Source organism: Microtus pennsylvanicus, chromosome X, assembly GCF_037038515.1.
Source record: "Microtus pennsylvanicus isolate mMicPen1 chromosome X, mMicPen1.hap1, whole genome shotgun sequence".
Classification (NCBI taxonomy): domain Eukaryota; kingdom Metazoa; phylum Chordata; class Mammalia; order Rodentia; family Cricetidae; genus Microtus; species Microtus pennsylvanicus.
The window spans coordinates 83,733,719-83,758,637 of record NC_134601.1 but is presented as its reverse complement, the minus strand read 5'-3'; the positions used below and the strand labels follow the sequence as shown (position 1 = coordinate 83,758,637).

Below are 24,919 nucleotides of genomic sequence, written 5' to 3'. Positions count from 1 at the left end.
GCACCTGTGATACCAGCCCTTGGAAGGCGGATATAGGCGGATCTCAGTGAATTTGAGGCCAGCTTTGTCCACAAAACGAGCGAGGATAGCCATGGCTCCACAGATAAACCCTGTATTGCCAAACTAAACCAACCTCCCACCACATACACACACAAAAAATGCCATGCTATCTTGGAAATTCTTTCAGGGACATGAATTTGGCTGTCTTAAACCAATGAGGTATTCTGCTTTTACGAGGTCTTTTCATGATTCATTTTTTTTAAATATTTTAAAATGATGTTACTTATTTGTGTGCCTGTGTTTATGACATGCGCCACAGTGTGGGTGAAACGTAAAAGGAAAATTGTGGGCACTGATTCTCTCCTCCAGTTGTATAGGTTTCAGGGGACTGGACTCAGGTTGTCAGGTTGTTTGGTGGGTGAGAAGCATCAACACTGACCTACCTTATGGAGGAAAATTGTATTTAAGATCTTGCTACAAAAATATTGTCATTTATGTAAGATCCTGAAATCGATGCAACTGAGCATAAATACCTATCTACATAAAGCCATCACCTCTCTTGAAAAAATAACGACTTGGGTCTCTAGAGTTGGCTCAGTAGTTAATGGCACCGACTGCTCTTATGGACGATACAGGTTCAAGTCCCAGCACCAATACCTCAGCTTACAATTGTCTGCATTCCAGTTCCAGGGGATGAATCTAACCTTCATGGACAGTACATACATCTACATGTGGGAAAATGTTCACATCATAAAGATGAATAAAGAAAAGGAGAGGAAGAAAAGTGTTGGAAAGTGTCCACATAGTTGTGCTTGACAGAAGGTAGGATGGAAGAGAAACTGCTCTGAGAGATGTTAGTCTGAAGAACATGATCACTTCACTCCTCACTAATGGCCAGTGGAGGACAAAGGCACCTAAAGGCCAAATTATAATGCATATTTGTGTGTGTGTAGGAAGTTAAGGCCTAAGAGGCCAAACAGAACCCCCTGGCATCTGCCTGGCACTGTCACAGGACCTGATCGTGCCTTGCCAATGATGGAGCACAAGATGTTTCCTGAAGAACTAGAAACAGGCACTATCAGAGGTCCTGATGATGCCTACTAGCCAAGGAGGGGTGATGATGCTATGTCAACTGTCAAAGGATCTAAAGACCTGGGTGTTGGGTGTGGTTGTAAGTTTTTTCCATTGTTAACTGAATGAGTCTGCCCTCTCCCGTTCACCACTCTTAGCATCTATGATTGTTGATGCCTCACCTTCTTTTTTTTTTCTTTGAGAAGTTAATATTTTACTCTCTATACAACCAGCACATGTTTTACACATCTGAGTAGAGAAGAGTGGCTTCTCCTGTTTTTTTTCTTTTGGAGAAAAATAAGTTGGCTTGAGTGTAGGTGTGTTCCCAGTGTGAGTGTAGGTGTGTTCTCAGTGAGTGTGTGAGCGACGCCTCAACTTCTTATTATCTCCTCACCCAAGTAAGACATTAGGGCAAAGCTATATGTGTGTATACCTTTGTCTACTTTATCCTTTTGGCACGGGATCTTTTATTGAACCTGGAACAGACTTGGAGGCATCAAGCCCCACTGGTCCTCATGTTTCTGTCACTCACAGCACTTGAGTTACATGTGATCATGGTCATGTCAGGCTTTTAAAAGAAGAGTCCGTTCATGTGTTTGCATGAACACTTGGGTGTGTGCATTCATGAGTGAGAAAAAGGTAATAGATCCCCTAGAGCTGGAGTTATAGGATGCCTAACATGGATACCAGGACTGAACTAGCATCCTTTGAAAGAGCAGCAAGCCTTTTTTAACATGCTGAGTCATCTCTATAGGTCCCACACCCAGCTTTTTATGCAGGTGTTGAGGAGTATAGCAACTGTTCTTATCCACTGAGCCATTTTCCCAGCCATCAGATTCTAATACTTTAAAATGTAAAAACAGGGCTGGTGTCCAGTGATAGAGTGCTTACATAGCGATGTGTAAGGTCCTAGGTCCCAACCACAGCATTATCAACAACAAGGAAATTAAAAATGTTAACTTGTCAAGCCTGGTGGCAAAGGTCCATCGCCTTTAACTACTTGGAAGACTGGGTCAGGAAACCATACATTTAAGTTTGCAGGGGCTACAGAGTAAATTTAATACCAGCCTGGACAATTATGTGACATCCCTCTCTCAAAATAAAAATAGATAAATAAATGGATTACTGGTACAGTACTTGCTTACCATGCATAAGGCCTCAGGGTCAATGTGTATTAACACACACACATACACGTGTGCGCATGTATGCAAACAAACACATACAAGCAATCAGATAAACAAACCAAAAAACCTTAAATAGAAAATGGGGAGCAGGCCAGTGCTGGCGCACGCCTTTAATCCCAGCACTCAGGAGGCAGATGGATCTCTGAGATCAAGGCCAGCCTGGTCTACAAGAGCTAGTTCCAGGACAGGCTCCAAAACTACAGAGAAACCCTGTCTCGAAAAACAACAACAAAAAACCCAAAAAACAAAAAAACAACAAAAAAAATGGGGCAGGGGTTGGGGGTGCTAAAATGGCTCATTTGTTAAGCTGTTCTTCCTGAGGTTTTGGTTCCCAACACCCTGTGGTTGCTTAGAACTGTCTTAACGCCAGACTCCGGCCAATTTCCTGGACTCTACATGTATGTGGTAGGCAAAATACCCGTACACACATATACAATAAAAAAATTAAAATTAAAAAAAAATTAAAGAAAATTAGAGGGTTGTATGTGTGGCACAGGGCGAAAATTGGTTGTAGGTGTAAGGTCATGTTGCGGTTAAATTAACAGCATTGTGGGAGGTGGGAGGGCAATGCAATGTGAATTGTTCTTTTAAGTCCTAATTTTTAGAAACCTGCCTTTGTTTATTTGTCTATGACAAAATACCAGAGACAAAACAACTTAAGAGGAGGAAAAGCTTATTGAGTCACAGCTTCAAATGTTTCAGTCCATGGCCCACTGGCCCTGTTCCCTCAGCCTGTTTCTTTGATAGCCTGATCATCCTGAAGCCATACCCTGGATGCTGAGTCTACAGAACCTCACCAACATACCCTGTTGCGTCCATGCATGCTCTTGTTCTTCATTTTCCTGGGCAGAAATTCAGATGCAAACCTATATCAATTTGTAGGATCAGCTGTAAAAGCAAGTATCCTAGAAATAAAAAGAAAAGAGGACTTAACTTACAGTGGGAAGGGCCAGACCTCCTGAAGAGGCCTAATGCTAATATTTCAGGCTCTACAGACCGTACAGCCTATATACCACTCAATCACGCTGCAGCACTAAAGTCCACAGAGAGTAGTGAGTGTAGAGGTCTATGTTCCAACAAAACCTTCTGTCAAGCAGCAGCTTCGGGGGCTGGTAGTACAACTCAGTGGCAGAGCACACATGAGCATTAGCTACATCACTGACACAAAAACAATCCAAAAGCTTTTGACAACTAGCTCACTTGCCTTAGTAGTGATTTCTGCTCTTCTGGCCCTCAACAGCACTGAGGATACTGGGAAGCATATGGTCCACTCAAACCATTCAGAAGGCTACATAGTTGTGTCAGATAAGCTACACTTAGAAATGGCATTTCTGTCAGGTGGTGGTGCCCCTTTCATCCCAGCACGGGGGGGAGGCAAAGACAGGCGGATCTCTCTGTGTAATCGAGGCCAGCCTCGTCTACAGAACAACTTCCAGGAGACCCACAGTTACAGAGAAACCCTGTTTCAATCTCCGCCTCAAAAGAAAAGTGACATTTTAACTATTCTCCCTAGCCAGAAGTGAGAACAAAGCCAGCCTTTATTTCCCTACTTAGCTTATGTACTGTATGCTGTTATTACTAGGGGAGTCCCCTTCTTTTCTGAGGTCACTCACTCATAGGATCCAGCAAACTGCACAACATTTTTTAAAAGTTATCTTCCTCAGAGCCAGAGATATAGTTCACTTGGTGGAACAACTGTTAGTACGTCTAAGATCCTGGGTTTGAGTTTCAGCATGATAGAGAGGGAGGGAGGGAGGAAGGGAGGGAGGGAGGGAGAGAGAGAGAGAGAGAGAGAGAGAGTTATAATGTAGACAAAAGAGCAACGAAAGACTCTCTGCCACTGTCTGCGATCTCCAACGATCAGCTGGATCAGCCATCATTCTTAAAGAGGAAATGGCAGGTGTAAACAGTGGCGGAGACCTGTAATCCCAGCACTCGGGTAGCAGTTGTCAGGGATTGCCAACTTGCAGATTATGCTGGACCAAAGCTCCAGGTTAATCTGGGCTACAGGGACCCTGTCAAATCTTTTTTTTAAAATATATTTATTTATTATGTATACAATATTCTGTCTCTGTGTATCCCTGAAGGCCAGAAGAGGCACCAGACCCCATTACAGATGGTTGTGAGCCACCATGTGGTTGCTGGGAATTGAACTCAGGACCTTTGGAAGAGCAGGCAATGCTCTTAACCTCTGAGCCATCTCTCCAGCCCCCTGTCAAATCTTTAAAAACAAACAGAAAAAAGAGTGGGGAGAAGAGAGGAAAACACAAGATACTGCCTGGTTTAACTCAATCATCTTTTCTTGTTGTTATTGTAGCCTATGATGGCCTCAAACTAGTAATCTTCCTACCTGAATCCTACTGGGATTACAGCCCTATACTTGGTTGACTTCGTTCAATGTAACTTTTCATGTCATAAAAAGAAAAATTCTGCTGGGCGGTGGTGGTGCATGGTTTTAATCCCAGCCGTCAGATCTCTGTGACTTTGGGGCCACCCTAGTCTAAATAATGAGTTCCGGAGAAGAAACCTTGTTTGACAAACCAACATAAACAAAGAAATAAAATAAAAATGAAGCAGAAAATCAAATAACATTTATGATACATTATACTTTTATTATTTAGCCATTTAACATACCTATCAAAAAGGAAAAGTCTTTTAAGAGCAGGACCTTATTACCACCTAGAATAATCTCTCGGGTACTTAGTTAAGTACTTACTACCCATTGAAGAAGCCAGAAATGCCACATGGTGAACACTTTCTTTTTGTTACCAAATGAGAAACCTCACCAAAAGCATTAACAACTTACCAAGGCTTTCCAGCTGCCTCCCAAGGCATCCCTGGAAACAGTGATTCATCCTGGTGGGCTGGTGAATCTTGAACAGGACAGCCTGAGGGGCAGACCTTAGAAGTTTATCTTGACCAATGACAAAATTTAGCTCCCCAGCAATCTGCACGTTAAACAGGCATCCCAGGTGATTTGATATGTAATCATATATACATGTACACAAATACACACACACACACATACTCACACACACACATACACACACTCTCCCTCTCTCTCTTTTTTGATTTTAGAGACAGGGTTTTTCTATGTAACAGCCCTAGCTGTACTAGAACTAGCTCTGTATACCAGGCTGAACTCGAACTCAGAGATCGGCCTGCCTCTGCCTCCCAAGTAAGAACTGGAATTATAAGCGTGCGCCACCACTGCCCAGCCTGTAATCATATTTTCTATCATGTTAATTACCATCATCAGATAAGTATGATCTGACACTGTAATACCCTTGTGGCTAATGCTTTTACCAGTTATACGGAAGCTGAGGCAAAAGGATTGCCATATCTTAGACCAGGCTGGGCTACATACTGAATTCCTGAGCACCGCCCGACCCAAACCCAAGGTCATTAGTCATCTTTAAAATGATAAAAAAATTCTTTTAGTGGGCATCAAAATTTCTTTTTATGTAATAGATTTAAATTCAAATCTCCTCCCACAACTAATCTTGGGATATTTCCAATCTTACCACCTATAAAAAAACAGAAAAAAGGAGGCTAGGTTCGTAATTCTTTAGTATAGCTTGAATATTTTAATCTATTTTCACATAATGGGTAAATGTGAAGTAATTCTCTGATGCCTTGTAAGACCACCTTCCCAGTTCCTTTTCATTAACTTGGCAAGCCCAGTAGAGACAATGAATCACTTACCAAGATTTTACCATGATTTTAAAACTATATTCTTAATAATCTCAATGGTCCAAAAGGGCTCAGTTTTTCTCTTCACAGGGAACATATTTCTGACAGCATCATCTGGAAATAGGTAAAGAAACAAATTAAGATAGAACAATCAGCCGGGTAGCGGTGGTGCACGCCTTTAATCCCCCAGTACTTGGGAGGCAGAGGCAGGAGGATCTTTGTGAGTTTGAGGCCAGCCTAGTCTAAAAGAGCTAGTTCCAGGACAGGCTCCAAAAGTTAGAGAAACCTTGGATTGAAAAACCAATAAAGCAAAAAATAAATTAATTAATAAATAAATGAAGATGGAACAGTCAAGGTATGAAATCCAGCTTTATTTTCTTTCTGCTTTTCCTCCTTTGCCATCCATGTAGTCATAACACAGACTTCTCATTTTTCCCTCCCTCTACTTTATCTCTCCAGGGTAGTCTAAACATTAGCTTACTCCTGGGCACAACAAATAAATGAATAATACATTTATGTTTATAACTAAAACCAGCAATTTACTCTTGCCATATACCCATTTTTGCTTTAGAAAAAATATTTTTCCCTGGGCGGTGGTGCACACCTTTAATCCCAGCACTCGGGAGGCAGAGGCAGACAGATCTCTGTGAGTTCTAGGCCAGCCTGGTCTACAGAGCTAGTTCCAGGACAGGCTCCAAAGCTACAGAGAAACCCTGTCTCGAAAAACTAAAAAAAGGAAAAAAAGAAAAAATATATTTTTTTAAAATTTTATGTGCATTGGTGTTTTTTTCTGCATGTATGTCTCACAGAGTTACTGACAGTTGTGAGCTGCCAAGTGGGTGCTGGGAATTAAATCAGGGTCCTTTGCAAAAGCAGTCAGGGCTGTTCTCTCTCTCTTTCTCTCCCTCTGAGACAGTGTTTCTATGTGTGGCACTGGCTGTGCTACAACTAGTCTACAACTAGGCTGGCCTTGAACTCAAGAGTTCTCTGGTACGATTAAAGGTGTCCTGGCACTGCCTGACACAATCAGTGATCTTAACCACTGAGCCATCTCTCCAGTCCATTTTTGCTTTTTAAAAAATCTAATCCCGTCTACGGCCATAACACTCTGAACGCGCCCGATCTCGTCTGATCTCGGAAGCTAAGCAGGGTCGGGCCTGGTTAGTACTTGGATGGGAAAAAAATCTAATCCCTTGACACTATCATGCACATATACAATATATTTTGATCACACTGTCCCGTTACCTTCACTTCTTCCTTCTATGCTCCCTGTATTCCTTCTTTCCTGAAAAGCCCTTCTTCCTTCTAAAGTCAACTTTGGATAAGCAAGGTAGCATAGGCCTGTAATCCCAGCATTCTCGAGACTGGGGCATAAGGGTTACATAAAAGGCCAGCATGAGCCATGAAGCAAGAATGTCTCAACAAAAACAAACAAAAACCCTCTAAAGTCTAGAGGATTGAGAGCAGGGGTAGACGTCTTGCCAAGCATACACAACCTGAATGACTCCTAGCTCTCGACAAAAATAAAGTTAGTTTGGGTAGAGGTACCAAGTAACTATACAAAACACTCAAATATATATGAACTCTAGACCTTAGTTACATTCAATTCTTTCCCCTGAGGCTTCATTAGCCTTATCTTTGAATGTGGGACAGGTTGGACTCCTTGACCAGCTTTTTATGTCTGGCAGTCTTACGAAGCTACATTTCCTATTTTTGACCAGGATAGCCGAACACAACATATGATGGTATATGTATACTATCTCCAGCGCACAAAGGCTGAGGCAAAAAGACCGAAACCTCAGTTCAACCTTAGTACACCCATCTCAAAGGAACAGAGACCCTCAAAGGTAACCAATCCTTCGTTTAGTCATCATCAGTAGATAGCATGTGACTCACAAAACTCTTGGTTCTGGATAAATAAATAAATCACTGCCAGTTATTCAGTAGCAAATTACAGCTGCTGCTCTTGTTATCAATAGTGGCTAGTCTCTTAATCTCTAAGACTCCTCCGTGGTGGAATAACTTGGAGCTAAGATGTCAAAGGAAAAGCCAAAGGCCCCAAGTATTCCTTGGTTCTAAGGGGGCATCCTATCGCTTGTATGTTTACAGTCCCTAGGTGCTTACCATAAAAAGTAACCCAAAAATCTAGCAATTCAGTAATGAACCAAAACCCAGGCTATTAACCTGCCATTAGATGTAACTGGTACCAGCTAAAACTGCTAGGCTTCCTGTGTCTTCATGACTCATAAGCAATCATCAATCTAAACCTCAGAAAGCCTAAGGAGCTGATTCCTAGGGCTCAAGTTCCTTAGTTTCAATCACCACCAACCCCAGCCAAACACCATCAGTTCTCTGGTCTATTAGTGGCCAGAAAAGCTCTCTCACCATACGTGGGGAAAGTCTGGTGCCTAGCCAACTTGGGGCGAGAGCAGACACCTTAAGGGAATTTGATTTCTCCTTTTATTGGGGGGAAACTAAAGGTGGAAGTTACTAGATTAAGATCTGCACAGCCACGAGCAGCTGCTGCCACTCCCCATTTTATAATGTGTTTAATCCATAGAGCCAAAAGTGGGAAAAGGAATGTGGACATGACCTAACAGGGAAATAAACCGTGGTCTGTAAAATGCCTACACTTGCCTGGTTGGCAGTTCCTTTCTCTGGGTGGAAAAAAAAGAAGCTTATTACCACAACTCCCTGCTGTCATGACGCAGGCCCGCTCTTTTCTAAATGAATGTCTTAGCCTCCAAGTCCTGCTCTATTTACTCTACTTCTGTTAAGGTTACTGCACTGAAGAGGAAAAGAACTTCGTCAGATGCAAAAACCCTAAAACCCTTCAGGAAACAGATCTTTGTACCTGCATCCACTGAAGTCCAAGGTCCTGAGTTAAGATGCCTAGTATTGCCAACCAATAATAAAAGCTCAACTCAGTGGGAGTAAGTAGACTGACTATCTGCAGCGGTGTTAAGAGTGCCATGCTGAATGAATTCAAGGCCTTGCTCAACCCCTTGCAAAGTAAGAAAAAAATCCCCACAATTCTATTAAGGACAAAAACAAAGCCATCCAGGCTAACAAGTGAGGTATATTTATCCTAATTTTCATGTGTAAGGATAAACAGGAGCTCTGAATTTATCAAAGTTATAGCAACCATTTTCTTAAATTTCTATAATGCAATATATGTCAAATATTCATTCATGAGAATGAAATAAAAATGTAGATTCCAAAAATAAAAATGTAAAAATAAAGAAATATAAAGTTATAAGTCTAGGAGAATGAGAACAGACTGTCAGCAGCTTTCTCAGCAGATCAAGGCTCAGTCATTTTCTCAGATGCTTGGGAAGCATTAGTCATTTTATAATTGGCTGTTTTATTTACAAGGCAAGAGCTCCCTACAGATTGAGAGTAGTGTCCTGGCCATCCTTGATAAATGACAGATATGAACTGAGTTAACCTTTAGAAGACAGAGATATGTGACCTCTGGGTTAGACACTGTCTCCGTTATGAAAAACTGGCGCCACCAGAGGAGAGGCATAAGACTCCAGTTTACACCTGGAAGTACCAGGAGACAGTGGATGAATACAATGGGTTAATTGATGAGCTCTGATAATGGAGGCTGTAAAGTATGACAGTCAATATCTGAGTTTTAACTTGAGATAATATGAAAAGCTTTCTGCTATCTCCTAAATTCTCAGCCTAAGAACCAGTTAATCCTAATTTATTAACCTTCTAGTATTACTAGCAGTCCCTTTCTGACTAATTGCTAAAGACACCTGTTTTCTTGCAATTAATGACCTTTGTTGTAATCTCCTCTGAAACATATTTCATAATGGCTGCCTAGTTACTCATTGACATTAGCATTCACTCCCCTCTTTAGGGTCTCTGCTGACTAACCCAAGAGTCAGGGCAAGGTTAAGAATTCCTTTGTTCAGAGCTAATGCCTGGTGTCCCTACTATAAAAAGTGGGTTCATAAACCGGCCTTTTGCCACAGCCTAACAAACACCGTCTCTGGCTGTAGTCTCAGCTAGCTGATAAGCTTCTGTGCCCCGCGATGTTTTATTTTTATTTTTCATTTTTAAGTTTGCTTCTGGTTTTCCTAGGATCTGATTTCTAGAACAAAGTTTGCTTCTAGTTTATTAGACTTGGTGGTATTCTCATCTTTGCGAGACCCCCCTGGACCCACAAGACATTTGTTTTGTTTTGAGCCAGGGTCTCAGTTAATTCAGGCAAGCCTTAAACTCTATATAGCGAAGATGACTCTAAACTGATTATGCTGCCTCAGCTTCCCAGGTGCAAGAATTACAGGACTAGGTCACCATACTCACCTTATTGCTGTCTTTTTATTTTGCCATATCCCTTTTCCAGTGAGAAATCACCCCACACACTTAAGAGATTAATAAAGGAAAAAAACTCTTTAATAATGCTCATCCAGTTCTGCCTAATGCTCAAAGAGGAGCCTGCCTTGAATAGATTTAACTGCCTTACATACACCTTAGGCTTATGCATTCCGCATATGCTGTCATCCTTAAACCTCTATTGGCTCGAGGTTACACTTTGAGCAATATAAACAGACACTGGAGATTCAGCCTGGCCACTTGGACAATGGGAGATTTAAATACCAAAGAGAGTGCCATGATTATTTTTTTCTCTTTTTTGGGTGGTGGTGTTCTTGAGGTTCATGCTGGCTTTGAATTCAGAGAATTGCTTGCCTCTGTCACCTTAGTGCTGGGACAAGGGGTGTGTGCCACCATTGTCCACTTAGTCAGAATTCCTTTTTATTTTTCTTTTCAGAATGTTTCTTAAATACATGAAAGTTTTCTTTTCAAATAGTTGTTACCCAGGATGATATTCCATCTGGCAGAATTAAGCTTTTCCCAAAAGATAGCCTGGGGCTTCATGGAAAGGCAGGCCTTAATCTTGGCTGTGAATCTACACTGCCCCCTTGCGCTGCCAGTTAGAAGCATATTTTCTGGGAATGTTCTAATGTCTGGTTAAATCAGGATTGTCTCCTTTGTTATGGGAATGGGCCTTAAAAGATGGTTAATCATGATGAATAAACATTTTACACCCTAGTACCCTGAATTTCTTTTAATCTCTAATAGGACTGCCTGGTTGCCTGTCTTTTAGAGGTAGAGCTCCCCTAGCCAATTCTACTTTGTGCTAATTCTACTAAGCAAATCTATTAGTAAATCTTTTATTTATTTATTTTTCTTTTGAGAGAGGGTTTCTCTGTAGCTTTGGAGCCTGTCCTGGAACTAGCTCTTATAGACCAGGCTGGGCTCAAACTCACAGAGATCTGCCTGCCTCTGTCTCCTGAGTGCTGGGATTAAAGGCATACGCCACCAACGTCCAAGTAAATCTTTTATAACATTAATTTTATAATTCTGAAGTTGGGTGATGGTGGGGCACACATTTAATCCCAGCACTTGGGAGACAGAGGCAGGCGGATCTCAATGAGTCTAAGGCTTGCCTGGTCTACAAAGCAAGTTCCAGGACAGCCATGGCTACACAGAAAAGTCCTGTCTTGGAAAACAAAATAAAGAAATAAAAAAATAGATTGCTGTTTTGAGTTTCTTCTACATTGATATGTTTTTGAGACAGGTTGTGCTATCACACCCAGCTTGCGGTTCTATTGTGCACAAATACGAAAATTTTATTTAACAGAATTCCTACTCATGAATAGGTTTCCCATTATTTACTGCTATCAAAACTGTGGACATGCCCACCCTTAAACCTTTTTTATATATCCCTAAGTACATATTTGGGGATACATACACCTAGTAATGAACATAAACCTTTATTACAGAGAAATAAAGAGCCGGGCAGTAATGGCGCATGCCTCGAGGTCAGTCTGGTCTGCAGGAGCTAGTTCCAGGACAGGCCTCAAAGCCACAGGAAACCATCTTGAAAAACCAGAACAAAAACAAAACAAAACAAAACAAAAAAACCCTGAGAAATATAAAGAGGACTATGAGATGGTTTCTACCCTTCCATTTAAATTATTAACAGAGGTACCCCAGAGTGACAGGATTTCTCTGTGGCTTTGGAGCCTGTCCTGGAACTTGCCCTGTAGACCAGACTGGCCTCAAACGCAGAGATCCGCGAGTCTCTGCCTCCTGCAAGCTGGGATTAAAGCAGTGAGGCACTTTTGTCCGGTTTCTTTTTGTTCGTCTTGTTTTGTTTATAGAGACGTGCGGTGCCTGCTTAGGGATTAAAGCAGTGTGCGACTCAGGTCAGCTTCCTTTTTGTTCGTCTTGTTTTGTTTTTAGAGAACTGGGGTCCCTGCTTAGCCCCCTGTTGCGTGACCTTTTGGCCTGAACACAGAGATCCACCTGTCTCTGCCTGCTGGGGAGTAAAGCCGGGCATTACCTCACCACCTGCTGGCTTTGAACTCTTTTTCTCATTGATCAAAGAAAAACTCAGTAGCAGGGTAAATTTAAAACCCTGTGACTAGGATTGTAAATGCTAACAACACTGCCATTGTCATTTTATTTTAGACTTTTATCCAGTAGGGAATACTTAGGAAGCCATTTGCTCCTGAGGAAGAAAAAGGGTTTAACACCTTTCCTTTCATCTCCAGTTTTAAGCAAACAAAGAGTAAAAACCTTTCTTTCAAAAGCAAAATGGGCTTGGTGGTGGTAGGGCAGCCTTTAATCCCCAGCACTGATGAGGCAGAGACAGAAGGATCTCTGTGATGAAGCCACCACGGCCTACAAAGTGAGTTCCAGCCAGGCTCCAAACCTACAGAGAAACCCGGTTATTGTCTCAAAAAACAAAATACAACAAAACAGATAAAAAAGCTGCTCCTCTACACCCTGGTGAATTAGATACAAGATAAAACAGAATGTTTTTGTTTTGTTAATATAGGGTTTCCGAGTAACAGTCCTGGTTGTTTTGGAACTAGCTCTGTAGACCAGGTTAGCCGTGAACACCACTGCTTCTGCTTCCCAAACGCTGGGGATTAAAGGCATTTGCCTCCCCTGGCCAGCACAACAAAGATTTTTAAAACCCAACAATCGGGACCCGATGGATGGTCTACTGCGGCGGTGGGCAGGGTGAGGGATGGCCATAATTGCCAGCGCGGCCCGAGCCGGCGACAACAAAAAGTGCACGGGCACTCCGACAGGCGCAGGAACGTGGGGCTGCCCGGCCCGGGCCGGGCCTCACTGCCGCGCTTGCTGCCTAGCCCGGCTCTGCCCAGCACACCTGCCGCCTGCGGGGATGTCGTACTGACATGCCCCCCGCCGCCTCCATGCTGGAAGTGTTCACTCGCCTTCTACTATTATGGCGACATCCTCCCAGTATTGCCAGCTGCTAAGTGACTATGGGCCACCATCACTAGGCTACACCCAGGGAACTGGAAATAGCCAAGTGCATCAGAGTAAATATACAGAGCTGCTGGCCAACATTGAAGAGTTGGGGGAAAGAGGTCAGACCCATGTACTCAGGGAGCAAGAGCGCCATGGAGAGACTAAAACCAGGCATCTTTCATGCCCGAAGCCTGGTTCGGGAGTGCTTGGCAGAAACGGAACATAATGCCAGGTCCTAGCCCCTGGCCAGTCTGAAGGCCCATCTCACTACCCCGTGGGGATAAGAGGCTTTGTTCAAAACGGCAGTGGTTTTCCTGCCATAGTCATTAAGCTCTGAACCCACATCCAGAAGACTGGGAAGGCATTTTGCTGTTACTGACGGCGTGCATTTTAAGTAGTTAGAAATGATCCAGCTCTTTTTTTTCTTCCCAAGCATTGATTTGAAAGATGTTTGTGAAGCCACTTCACAGCAAGCTATTGTTTGCCCCCAAATACCAGTGTCCCCTTTAAAATCTCCCTTTGGATACACTTGCCATTCGCCTCACCCCAGTTGACTTCCTTTCTATGAGCTCACCTGCCTCTGCGGACTTGAGTGCAGAGCACAGCACATCTGCTTAGTAAGCTGGCCTGCCTGTGGACAGTGTAGACCCTGCTTCACAGAGCCGTTCTGCTTAAGCCTTTGCATGACCGAGTGCTTTGAAGTCAATCTTAAACATGCACAAGTTATAAATACAGAAGAAAGAGCGATCTACCCACTTGCCACGCCCCCTGCAAACGCCTCCTGACACTGTGGATCTCAGTTCCGTGTTTCCTGTGAGATGGTCACATCTGGAAGGAAAACAACTCCAACTGTTGCATCTTTGTATTTATTCCTTGATGTAATAAAGCTTATTCTCATTAACAAAAAAAACAAACAAACAATCGGGAATGAATAAGATGAAGCAAATACAGTAAAAATTTTCATTACAAAATCTAGGAATTAGGCATTCTATGTGGGTACTTTCATTCATAATCAGGTGGTGTAAGAAACGTAGCAAGTTACGTTACCTCCAGAAAGAACACATCATGACATAAGGCTCAACAATGTTCCTCCATGTTACTTTTCTTTTGATGCAAGGGATGATTAAGCCCTTGCAGGAAACAGTGGCCCAGATCTTCAATCTCAACCCTATTAGGGTGGGGTTTTCTTGCTTTTAATGTTTGCTTTGGTGTTGGTGATAATCAAAGTCAGGGCCTTGGACTCCCATAAATTTATACCCTGAAGCAGAGTTAACTCTTCCTTACATCTATCTGACTTATAGCCCTTTAACTTTTCAGTGTAGCAAAATGAATCACCACAGACTCTTAGGGAGACCATCAAAACAGTGAGCTTTTGTCTTGGGTGAGGGGTAGGCTCTAAACTCTTATCAATACCATAGTTGGCTAGCAGAATACATCTGAGTAAATAAATTACTTCGTACTCCTGGCTTCTCTGGTGAAAAATTAGAAGCTTAGATCAGGCCTCCTCCTAGCACACCGGCTGCTGCCTCCACTCCCGAATTGTTCCTGTGCTACAAATGAATCCAGTTTTTGCACCAGCTCTTCCAAGAAGAAATATGCCTTGAAGTGCAGCCAGGAGCGCTTCTACAAAGAGGCTTCATGCAAGTGCAGCTCTTGCCCCAGAAGCAGAGCCATCTCTGCACCAGATGTATAGCCCTGTGGTTTTAGGTTTTTGATTTTTTCAACCATTACCCATTCTCCACACCTCTTTCTATAAAGCATACAACTGATAACAAATGGCCTTACTTAATTTAAAAATTAGTGCATTAAAAAAAATTGAGGGACTAGAGAGATGGCTCTGGCAGTTAAGAGCATCGGCTGCTCTTCCCAGTACCCAAACTGGTGGTTCTCAACCCAGAATAACTCCAGTTCCAAGCGACCCAGTATGTTCTTCTGGGGAACTAGAGAACACCATTCTGAGGGCACTGCATGAACCTGCAGGCAAAACATGCATATTCACAAAAATAAAGGCTAAAAAACAAAAGTAACACTATTAATTGCCAGGTCAAATAGCACATACCTGCAATCCTAGCACTTTGGAGACTGAGACAGGAGCTGAGAAGTTTGAGGCCAGACTGGTCTACATGAGACACTATCTCAAAAAAGTGAGTTCTTTTTTTAAAAGTCAGGGGTGGGGTTGGTGGTGATGATAATATAGATGAGTTGGTAAAGTATTCATTTAACACGCAGGAAGCACTAGGTTGCATTACTAGCCTTGAAGAAAAACAAAACAGGAACGGTGACACAAACCTGTAATCCCAGCACTCGCGCAGAGGCCTCATATAAATTCCGTCATCCTCAGGTACATATGCCAGATAGCTAGGGTTCTAAGAAATCAGACCTGAACAAAACAAAGCACAAGTTTAGTGCCTACCCCAAACAGAAGATACTGTTGTAATTCACTGGGACAGCACTTAGTTAGCATATCTAGCATGTACAGGGTTCTAGCATGTTCCAGTTCCCGGCATCGCCAAAAATAAACAAAACCAAGCATAGGGACCAAAGTCTAAATATTTGCCTCAGCCTACTTCTCTGCCTCAATCCAAAGCTCTGCAATCTCACTGCAAATATTCATGGTGTGGGCAGGGAAGCAAGTGGCAAGGCATCTAGATTTGCCATGTCCACATCCTTCAAGTCATTATCACGGGTATATTTTAAAGGGGAAGCAGGCCATCCTCTTGCAGTGCACTCAATAAACTATTCTTCCTGGAAGAACACAAAAAGAAAAATGACGGTCTAGAGTTAATGCTCAAAAATAGATCCTGAAAGACAATTAGTAACTATAAGACCCTAAAAACTTAAAAGCTTCTAGCATATCTGATAAAACAAGAGTTGCCAAAAGTAATACCAACCTTTGGGGGGGGATAAAGGGAGGAGAGGGGGGCTATCCTATATGTATCCCACATTACCTTCAACTCATTTGCGATCCTCCTGCCTAAACTTTCAAATGCTGTGCCTACCATAGGCTGCTGAATGCGTTTCTAAAATGCTAAACGGATCCTAGGTGCATGAAGTGGGGTAAAGGTTTTGCCAGAGTATCTGGAGGTAAAAGTGTTCTGAAGTGAACGTGGCTCATTTCCAACAGAAACGTATTTACATGGGATCCTGGGGCTACATGCCTTTATACTACATGACTCCAGTAGTGGTGAAGGTGCCTTGTGTGTGAGGGAGGGGTAGAAAAGAAAGAGTGAAAACAAAAAAGAGCATCAGGCAAACACTGGGCCATTAGGATGAGGCTCAGCTCTAACAAACAGCACCCAGGTCCCACCAAGGAAGTAAATGTCAGCAATACCAACAGCAGAAACGTGTAAATACCAAGGCCTCAAATCTAAATGCAAAAATCCCGGAGAAAATAAATGACTAGGAAACGTGCCTTATCATTTTGAAGAAACACTTGACAGTCAAGAACCTGTAGAGATCACTTTAGCAGGCACACAAAGGTTTGTCGATGACTATTTCATTTATTCATCCAATAAATATTACTGAGGCCTACTAATATGCCAGAATGAGCTTTGGAAATGAAATCTGCCCTGGCCTCATGGGAACATAACAAAACAACCATGTAAACTGTCAGAACACAATCTGATAGGTGCTGTAAGACTTAATACTATAATGGCTGATGTAAAATTTTTCCCAGGGTGGGCTTCTCCAGGCTGCTGGGGGTTAACAACTGCAGGAGAAAAACCAGTTGCACAAATCAAGGGTTAAATACTTTTTAAAACTGTTTGGCTTTTTAATAATTAGCATTTTCCTTAATTTCTGATCCTAGTTAGATTGGAGAAGCAGATGCCGGCATGGGATGGAAAGACACAGTGCTCCAAAAAGGATGTTTTCAACCATAGTCATTCCAACTTACCACATACAAGCCTATTTAATACTATCTACAGCTAGAAAAACGCTGAAAAATAAGATGGTACAACTAACTAGGGTAAAGTCAGAGGAACTAAGTAGTCGAAAGCAATTAAGCCTACTTGGCTCCTTTAAACTCCCAAATCCACGATCTATTCTGATAATAATAAAAAAGTTCCGTTTGTCAGGGCTATAATCCTGGTACTTGGGAGTCTAGGGAAGGACGATCTCCATATACTGGCAGCCAGCATGCATTATACAGGGAGCACCAGACTAGCCTGAGCCACGTCTGTGAGACTTCTTCAAAAATAAGGAAAAAAAATATAAATAATAACTAAAAACAAGACTTAGCAATGCCACCCACAATCCCAGCACTGGGGTACTGGAGGCAGGAGGATCTTAAACTACATGAGATATCTCCCCTCACACACACACAAAGATAAAAATAGACTATTAAATGCAAAATAGATGAGACATGAATATGGGATAGAAATGTTAAGACTGCCACGCGGTGGTGGCACATGTCTTTAATCCCAGCACTTGGGAGTCAGAGACTCTCTGTGAGAGTTCGATGCCATCCTGGTCTACAGAGTGAGTTCCAGGGTAGGTAGGGCTGTCTCGAAAAAACCGAGGGGAGGGGAGAGAGAGAGAGAGAGAGAGAGAGAGAGAGAGAGAGAGAGAGAGAGAGAGAGAGAGAGAGAGAGAGAGAAATGTTAGACCACTGTATTTGTATTATCTAATAAACCTTAAGCAAGAGCTAGTTCCGGGACAGGCACCAAAGCTGCAGAGAAACCTTGTTTCAAAAAAACAAAAAACAAAACCCAAAGCGTATGTACCAGGAGTAACGGGTTTCAGGTATCAAAGAACACTCTTCCCCACGTCTGAGAACACCTGATTCACTTGCACATTAAAAAACATAATGAAACATTTTCACTCCTTTTTTCAAAACTGTGCAACAGTGGGAGTCTCTTTGAGGAGAGATTACCACTGTAAAAATTTATCCGGAAATCCCACCATCTGGCCAAGGCACAGCAGGAAGCGCTGCAGGGAGTGCAGCAAGCGCCTGTGCTCCAGTTACCCCCCCTTCCCGTCCCCACTCACCGGCGCGCGTAGCACGTAACTTCCGTTTCTGCCACCCGCGCTCCGCGCGTGATGCGCGGGAAAAGATGCTTCCTTAGGACGGGGGTAAGGGGTGTGGGTGGAGTAGGCTCATGCTGTGTACGTTCTGAGCCTACATTTCCCAAGGGGCTGTGGTGCCGGCAGCAGTAGACACGATGTCACCCGGAAATGGATGCTGAGCCTTCCACGCGTAAGAGGCAAAAGCCAACAAGATGGTTAAGCACTCCACTAGGGATCTTTAGGGAAAGCCTGAGCTTGCTGGCTGAACAACTTTCCGGCTTTAAACCAGAATCATATGAGAAAAATATTTAGGAGGTGATGTGAGTCTATCTAGCGTTCACATCCTTCTCGCCTACGTAAGGAACTGGAAGTCAGCCAAGGCTCCAGCAGCCCCAGCGGCATAACCTTACGAGTGGGGCGGGAGGGGGGAAGAGACGGACAATGCCCAAGAACAAAGAGTTACTTTCACGTGGTCACTGCTGACCATCAGAATTCCCTTTTTGGGGAAGGGAGTTTAAACCTGAAATACCCAGAATTGGCAGCATCTTAAGTGTATTTCATGACCAAGTTGTGTATTTTAATGTAGACAAATTGAGAAAATGTTTTCATTTTGAAAGACACGCTGTAACCAGTACTGCACACCCACAGTTCTGCAGGGCTTTTTAAAATATGCTCCTAATCCAGAGGATCCATCAGCAAAAAAATAAATAAATAAATAAAAATGCAGCATCATTTAGGCTTTTGCACAACTTTTACAGCAGTGGCTCTGTTTTCATTATTTCCCCTATCGTGGTTTAAGAATAAAAAATTGTCAGGATGAACGTCAGGGATGATGTGTTTTCTGCCCTTCTTTATGGTACTTTACTTACATGTTTTAAAAACATATCACCAGTTCTTTAAAATATTCTCTTCTAGTAATGTCTAAGTGTTTAGACGCTGTCGATAAACAAACAGACTGATCCCAAACCAGAAAATAAACCCCACAGCCCTTACTATAAAATGTAGATTACTCCCTTCAAAAGACAAAATTTTGGGGGGGGGGTGTGATAATTTTGTATGACTTGTCTGGTACAGCAAATCTTATGTTTTACTAAAATTGTTATTCTGAAACATACAAAAAAAGTCCCTTGGTTCAGATGGTTTTGTCAAGATGTAATTTTTCTGTGTCCCTTAATGGATTTTTGTTATTGTTTTATGAGACAGGGTGTTGCTATGTAGCACTTATAGCAATCCTCCTGCCTCGTTCTCCCAAATACTGGGGTTATAAAAATCAGAACAGAACACTAATAGGCAATGTGCAATAAAGTTAAAATTTCAACAGATATTAAGATATAAAATATCACACGATTAAAAATAAAACTGAGAAACATACACAGAAAAAAAATTAACCTAAGGAAAAGGAAATAAGATGCTGTTTTTTAAACAATTTATCTAAATACACAACACAGTACTTCTGAGTTAAAAAAAAATGTCACAACCTTTTGGGGAAGAATTTGGCAAATTTTATTTGACCAAGTGTTAAAATGATCATACTATTTGATATAACAATTCCATATTCGTGGACCTATTCTAATAATTTTAACTTGTACTTTTTTTTTTTTTATATTACCAGCAAAAGTTAATCTACACTATTAGACATTAGAGCCAACACAACAAATTAGCAATAAAATGTCTTTTAAAAATATGCAGCCAAGTCTGGTCGCATTAAACCCTTGGAACAAATAATAAATCAAGCAAAAACAAGGGTGTGTCCAGCGTGCTGCAGTCGGCCATTTTATGGCCTCTGCAGAACGACAAATACAAAAGACAAGTGTACATAAAGAGCCACGCCACGCCCAGAGGTGCCAAATCAAAAATTCACTTTTGTCTTTCATTCTTTTAAGCAAATACTTACTATGCATTGAGGTAAAAACAGTAAACAGTCACCTCTCTTAATGATTTGTTTAAGGTTTATGATTTCAGACAAAAATTGAAATAATTCCCTTAAACATGTCCTTCGTTCTAAGGGATAAGGAATGCTTAAGAGCACAGGATTATGCAACAATAAATCGTGGAGAAGTACCCAGGCTCGACCATTCAATTACCTATAAAACCTTAGGCAAATTAATCTGTGTTCCTCAAAGTTCTCAACTGTAATAAAATGAGTAATACTATAGCTATCCTATAGCATCATATAAAACATTTAGACTGGTATCTTGTGCTAGTAAGTACTATAGACCTGTACATATTAGATACAGGCCCAGAGATTGAAATAGGAACAGCAAAAGATGGAGAGGATTAACAGAAATCTCATTCTAAAACTCTGTATCCTTTCCTATATCTGAAAGCTAAAAGATCAGTTTTAGAAATTAACTATATTTTCACTAGCAATCCTCAAGAGGCACAAAAGGTCAGCAGACAAACAAAATGTAACAACCAACCTCCAATTTCCCAACTTTACCTCAGATCAAACCATGCAGAAAGTTCTACATTAGGAATAGAGATAGATAGATAGATAGATAGATAGATAGATAGATAGATAGATAGATAGATAGATAGATAGATAGATAGATAGATAGGAAGAGAAAAGGGCGGGCCTGAGCTCGGGATTCTTTCATATTTCCACTGCTTTTACTTTGTGTCTGCGTGTCAGTAAGTTTCAGATGATCGTTTGCCCAGATCTTAGGTTTCAAAGTTATTGCGTTTAGAACTAACCAAATCCTCTCGTGTATACTCTGTAGGGGAGAAAGCTGCACGCGCTTTAGGCAGACATCGTAGTCACTGCGTTCGGCTACTCTGGTGGGATAAATCCGAGGACCAAGATCGGCCAGGATGATTCAGGAGTCTTTCGAATAGGCTTTGTCTGGACGTGGGTGGATAGTTAAGCGCAACATGCTGCGGCAGCAACATTTTACAGCCTCACTACGCTGCATTTTAAAATTCTCATTATCAGACTGACCAGGGAGAGACAAGATTCTTGAATGATTTTCATTGGGTTTGGCCGTAGCCTCCAACTCCGACTGATCCCTTCAACAAGTAGAAAAGTAGATTTGCCTCTCCTAGCCTAAAATGGCGATTTGGACGAAGGACAACTTACCGAACCACTCGCTATTTCGCAATCATAATTACCAGAACCTTGCGCGCGCCTCCCGCCCTCCCAGCTAAGCCATTGGCAACACGCAAGCGCACTTCTCCATCCCTAGCTATGAACTTAAAACGGTCAGCGTGCTCCCTTACGCAAGCGCACTTTGATTGCCGCGTAGACTCGTTTGCTTGCAACGAGCATGCGTGGTTACACTTTCTCGCCTCTCTACCCCACCCTTACCGAACGCTACACGATCGCCCGTGCCAGTGGAGCCCCTCCCTTTATGTCAGATTTTTCTCAAAAGTACTTGAGCGCCACCTCTTGGTGCTACGATTCCTCACTTGGGATCGAAAAGTCCACGCCAAGCGTGCATGTCTTTGCTAGTCTATTACCCCTCCCTGTGTCTGTGAATGACTATATTTATATGACCGGTGCATCTGCACGCGTTTCTCCCCAATGTTGTGCCCTGGTGTCTAAGGGTATCATTAACGACATAACCTAGCATGGTTAACTGTGATAAACCAGCTAAATTGCATATGGGGAAAAAAAGGCATCGTAGGTGATAAAGCGCATCCCAAATCTAGATGCAATCCGCCAGCATCGTAAGGGAGAGGTTATGGAGTCCGCGGGTTCCCTTAATATAGTAAAAACCCTCCAACCTAAACAAAAGCAAGGACACATCGTGTACTAAACCACTGAATCAGCCGGGCGTGGCAATTTACGCCTTTAATCCCAGTTTTAGTATGATGGCTGAGAGTTCAAAACCCGCATCCCTCAGCCTCAATACGAGAACGCGCGCGCGCACACACACACGGGCGGGGGGGGGTGGTACAACGACCAAAAATCAACCAATTAAACAAACAGATAAAGCCTCATCCTTTTGATACACTCGTAACAAATAAAGAACTCGAAAGTTTTGTTTTCAATAGGATGTCAAGGGAAGCAGTGATGCTCAGGTGCCCCAAACGTGCTTAGAAGATTGTCTAAACAATCTTTTTCATAATATTAAGTAAATGGTCAACATCCTTTTGGAGGGCTGGGGCTCTATTGGCCTCCATTTTTCCCTCCCGTCAAAGGGAAGAGTGCACAAATTAAGGATCTTCCTGACCCACGTTCCCTCTGCCGCCCTCCATGTTATATTTTTGCCCTTCGTCGTTCTTTTACCTCTTGCTGAAGCGAGTGTCGTAGTAGCAAAAATCCTTACTTCTGCGGTGCGGAGAGCGTGGAGAGAGCGTTGGGAAAGAGAGACGTGCCTAGGTGACAGCAACCTTGAATTAACGGCGGTGAGCGCCAGGTACGAAACCTGCTGTACTCGCAGCCTCTGCGGTGATGCCACAAATTCACAGCCTCTCAGGGAGCGCAGCAGAGCGCTCCGACGCATGCGCCCCACTCCATGTCCCCCCCCATCCTCGGTCCCCCCTGCCCTCCCTCCGCCTCAGAGCGCCCCTCTAAAACCTACAGCAGCCCACAGAGCCTTCACTCCTTGCCCCGGACCCAGGGCCTTAGCCCACCCTGCTTTTCCCATCTCTCTGCTCCCACCCAGCGCCCACCACCCACCCCTTCCTCAGCTCGCTCTTCTGTCAATACTTTCCTCATTCTTCTAAATGTACCATTCCATTAACAAGTCTCTCGACGTGTTCCCTTCCTGACCTACCCCCCAAGCCTTCTCTGCCTCTCTGGAGCTCTGCTAACTAAACCTCTGAGTGTTTCTTGTTGTGCCTAATATTCCAGTTGTTTAAAAAAAAAAAAAGGAAAAAAAAAAGGCTGACCATGATGATGAATGCCTGTTATTCCAGCATTTAAGAGGAGTAGAAAGACGAGAGTTCAACCTCACCTACACAGCAAATTCTGGGCCAGAAAAGATCTTGGAGAACAAACAAAACAAAAACAAAAGCCCTCACTTTTCAAAAAAGAAAAATATGTATGTAGATTTAGTTGTAGGCCCAAGTTACAGAAACTGGGAGATAAATCTTTTCCTGATCCCTGGAACCAGGACACTTGGGGCAGGCTCTTCTCACTCCCAGCATGCTGTTTCTTGTTGAAAATCTTAGTTTTTAAGGGTCTCCTTAATATTACGCCCCCCTTTCTTATTAATTTCTGAATCATGAAAGATTAGGAAAACTAATCTGACTGGCGCCTGTCTATCTAGCACTTCATTAGCATGTGGATTTTCACGGAGAGCACCACAAACATACAAGTAAAAAGAGAAAGAGAAAGGAGAGAGACTGCGGGTAGGGAGGACAGATGGACGGCAGCAGGCTGGGACCTGAAACAAATGCCATGAACAGAACAGAGTAGAAGGTCGAACAATAAGATATATTGCGTCACCTAGTGGACAGATAGATAACATGCAAAAGAATTGGTATCATGGCTTCAGCTCTAGTCGCTGCTTTTAAGTAAGACATTTCAACTTTGACAATTCCCTCTTTCATTTCTGAAAGAGCTTTTTCTCTGAGAGGAGAGGAGTGTGATGGAAAAGCCCTTCTTAGTCAAATCTGAACAACAGAAGAGGCCTTTAAGCTAAATTTACCTGGAGTCCACGGTGAAAAGTGTTAGTATCTCAGAACAAAAGTTGTACTCGATTAGGCTGTACAGAATTGAGACAGACTGCAGTTACAAAGCTCAGACTAATATTTTTCTGTCTGAATATTACATTTAAGAGCATTCCTCTAGGTTACCATTAGGGAAAACAACTTTTAAAAAATAATTTATTTAATGTTCATTGATGTTTTTGCTGCATGTATATCTGTGTGAGGGTGTCAGAAGCCCTGGAATTGGAGTTACAGACAACTGTTAGCTGCCATGTGGATGCCTAGAATTGAACCTAGGACCTGTGGAAGAGCAGCCAGTGCTCTTAACTGCTGAGCCATCTCTCCAGCCCTAAAACAACACATTTTTACATCTGACAAATTATAAACATAATTAGAAATGTTAAAAATCATCTCTAAAGTGCCAAAATATTTATTTTCTGTAATTTAATTTCTCTGAGATTTCTAATCATAAGGGATGTCAAGAACTGTATTTAGGACTGAGGATGTAGCTTAGTTGGTAGACTGTTTGCCTAGCCTGGGCAAAGCCCTGACTTCAGATCCCCAGCAGTATTTCAACCTGTAGTGTTGCACACACCTGTAAGGCTGGCACTCAGAAAGTAGAGGCAAAATTATCAGAATTTCAAGGTCATCTTCAGCTGCATAGAAAATTCAAGGCCAGCCTGGGACTTGTAAGACCCTGAGATAGATAGATAGATAGATAGATAGATAGATAGATAGATAGATAGATAGAAAGATAGATAGATAGATACCACAAATATACAAAAGACAGCTTTAAGGCTGGGGATATGTCTGAAGATCAGTAGTAGAGTGCCAGTCTAGCGTGATTGAGACCCCATAATCCCAGCACTTGGGAAATGAGACCAAAGGATCATTGATTTTAAGTCAGTGTAGGCTACATAACAAATTTCATGCCAGCCTGAGCTACAGAATAAAACCCTGTTTCTTTCTTTCTTCTTCTTTTTTCTTTTCTTTTCTTTCCTTTTTTGTTTTTTTTTGGGGGGGGTTTCGAGACAGGGTTTCGCTGTAGTTTTAGAGCCTGTCGA

The 24,919-nt window shown here is 42.4% G+C and overlaps 1 long non-coding RNA gene and 1 pseudogene across 4 annotated transcripts in view; one reads left to right on the top strand and one right to left on the bottom strand.

Moving 5' to 3' along the window:
• The window catches only part of LOC142840581 (uncharacterized), a 58,459-nt gene extending 35,783 nt beyond the window's left edge, over positions 1-22,676 (bottom strand). For 3 of the 4 annotated variants that reach the window (XR_012908940.1, XR_012908941.1, XR_012908942.1), the window contains exons 1-6: positions 22,489-22,676; positions 15,543-15,633; positions 14,010-14,081; positions 5,961-6,062; positions 5,062-5,203; positions 3,061-3,160 (exon numbers count right to left, since the gene is read on the bottom strand). This is a non-coding gene — a long non-coding RNA (uncharacterized LOC142840581). The remainder of the gene's footprint in view (positions 1-3,060; positions 3,161-5,061; positions 5,204-5,960; positions 6,063-14,009; positions 14,082-15,542; positions 15,634-22,488) is intronic. The other variant, XR_012908943.1, reaches the window with a different exon arrangement.
• LOC142841397 (cyclin-dependent kinase 2-associated protein 1 pseudogene) lies at positions 13,228-13,492 on the top strand (annotated as a pseudogene).
• Positions 22,677-24,919: the final 2,243 nt, after the last annotated feature.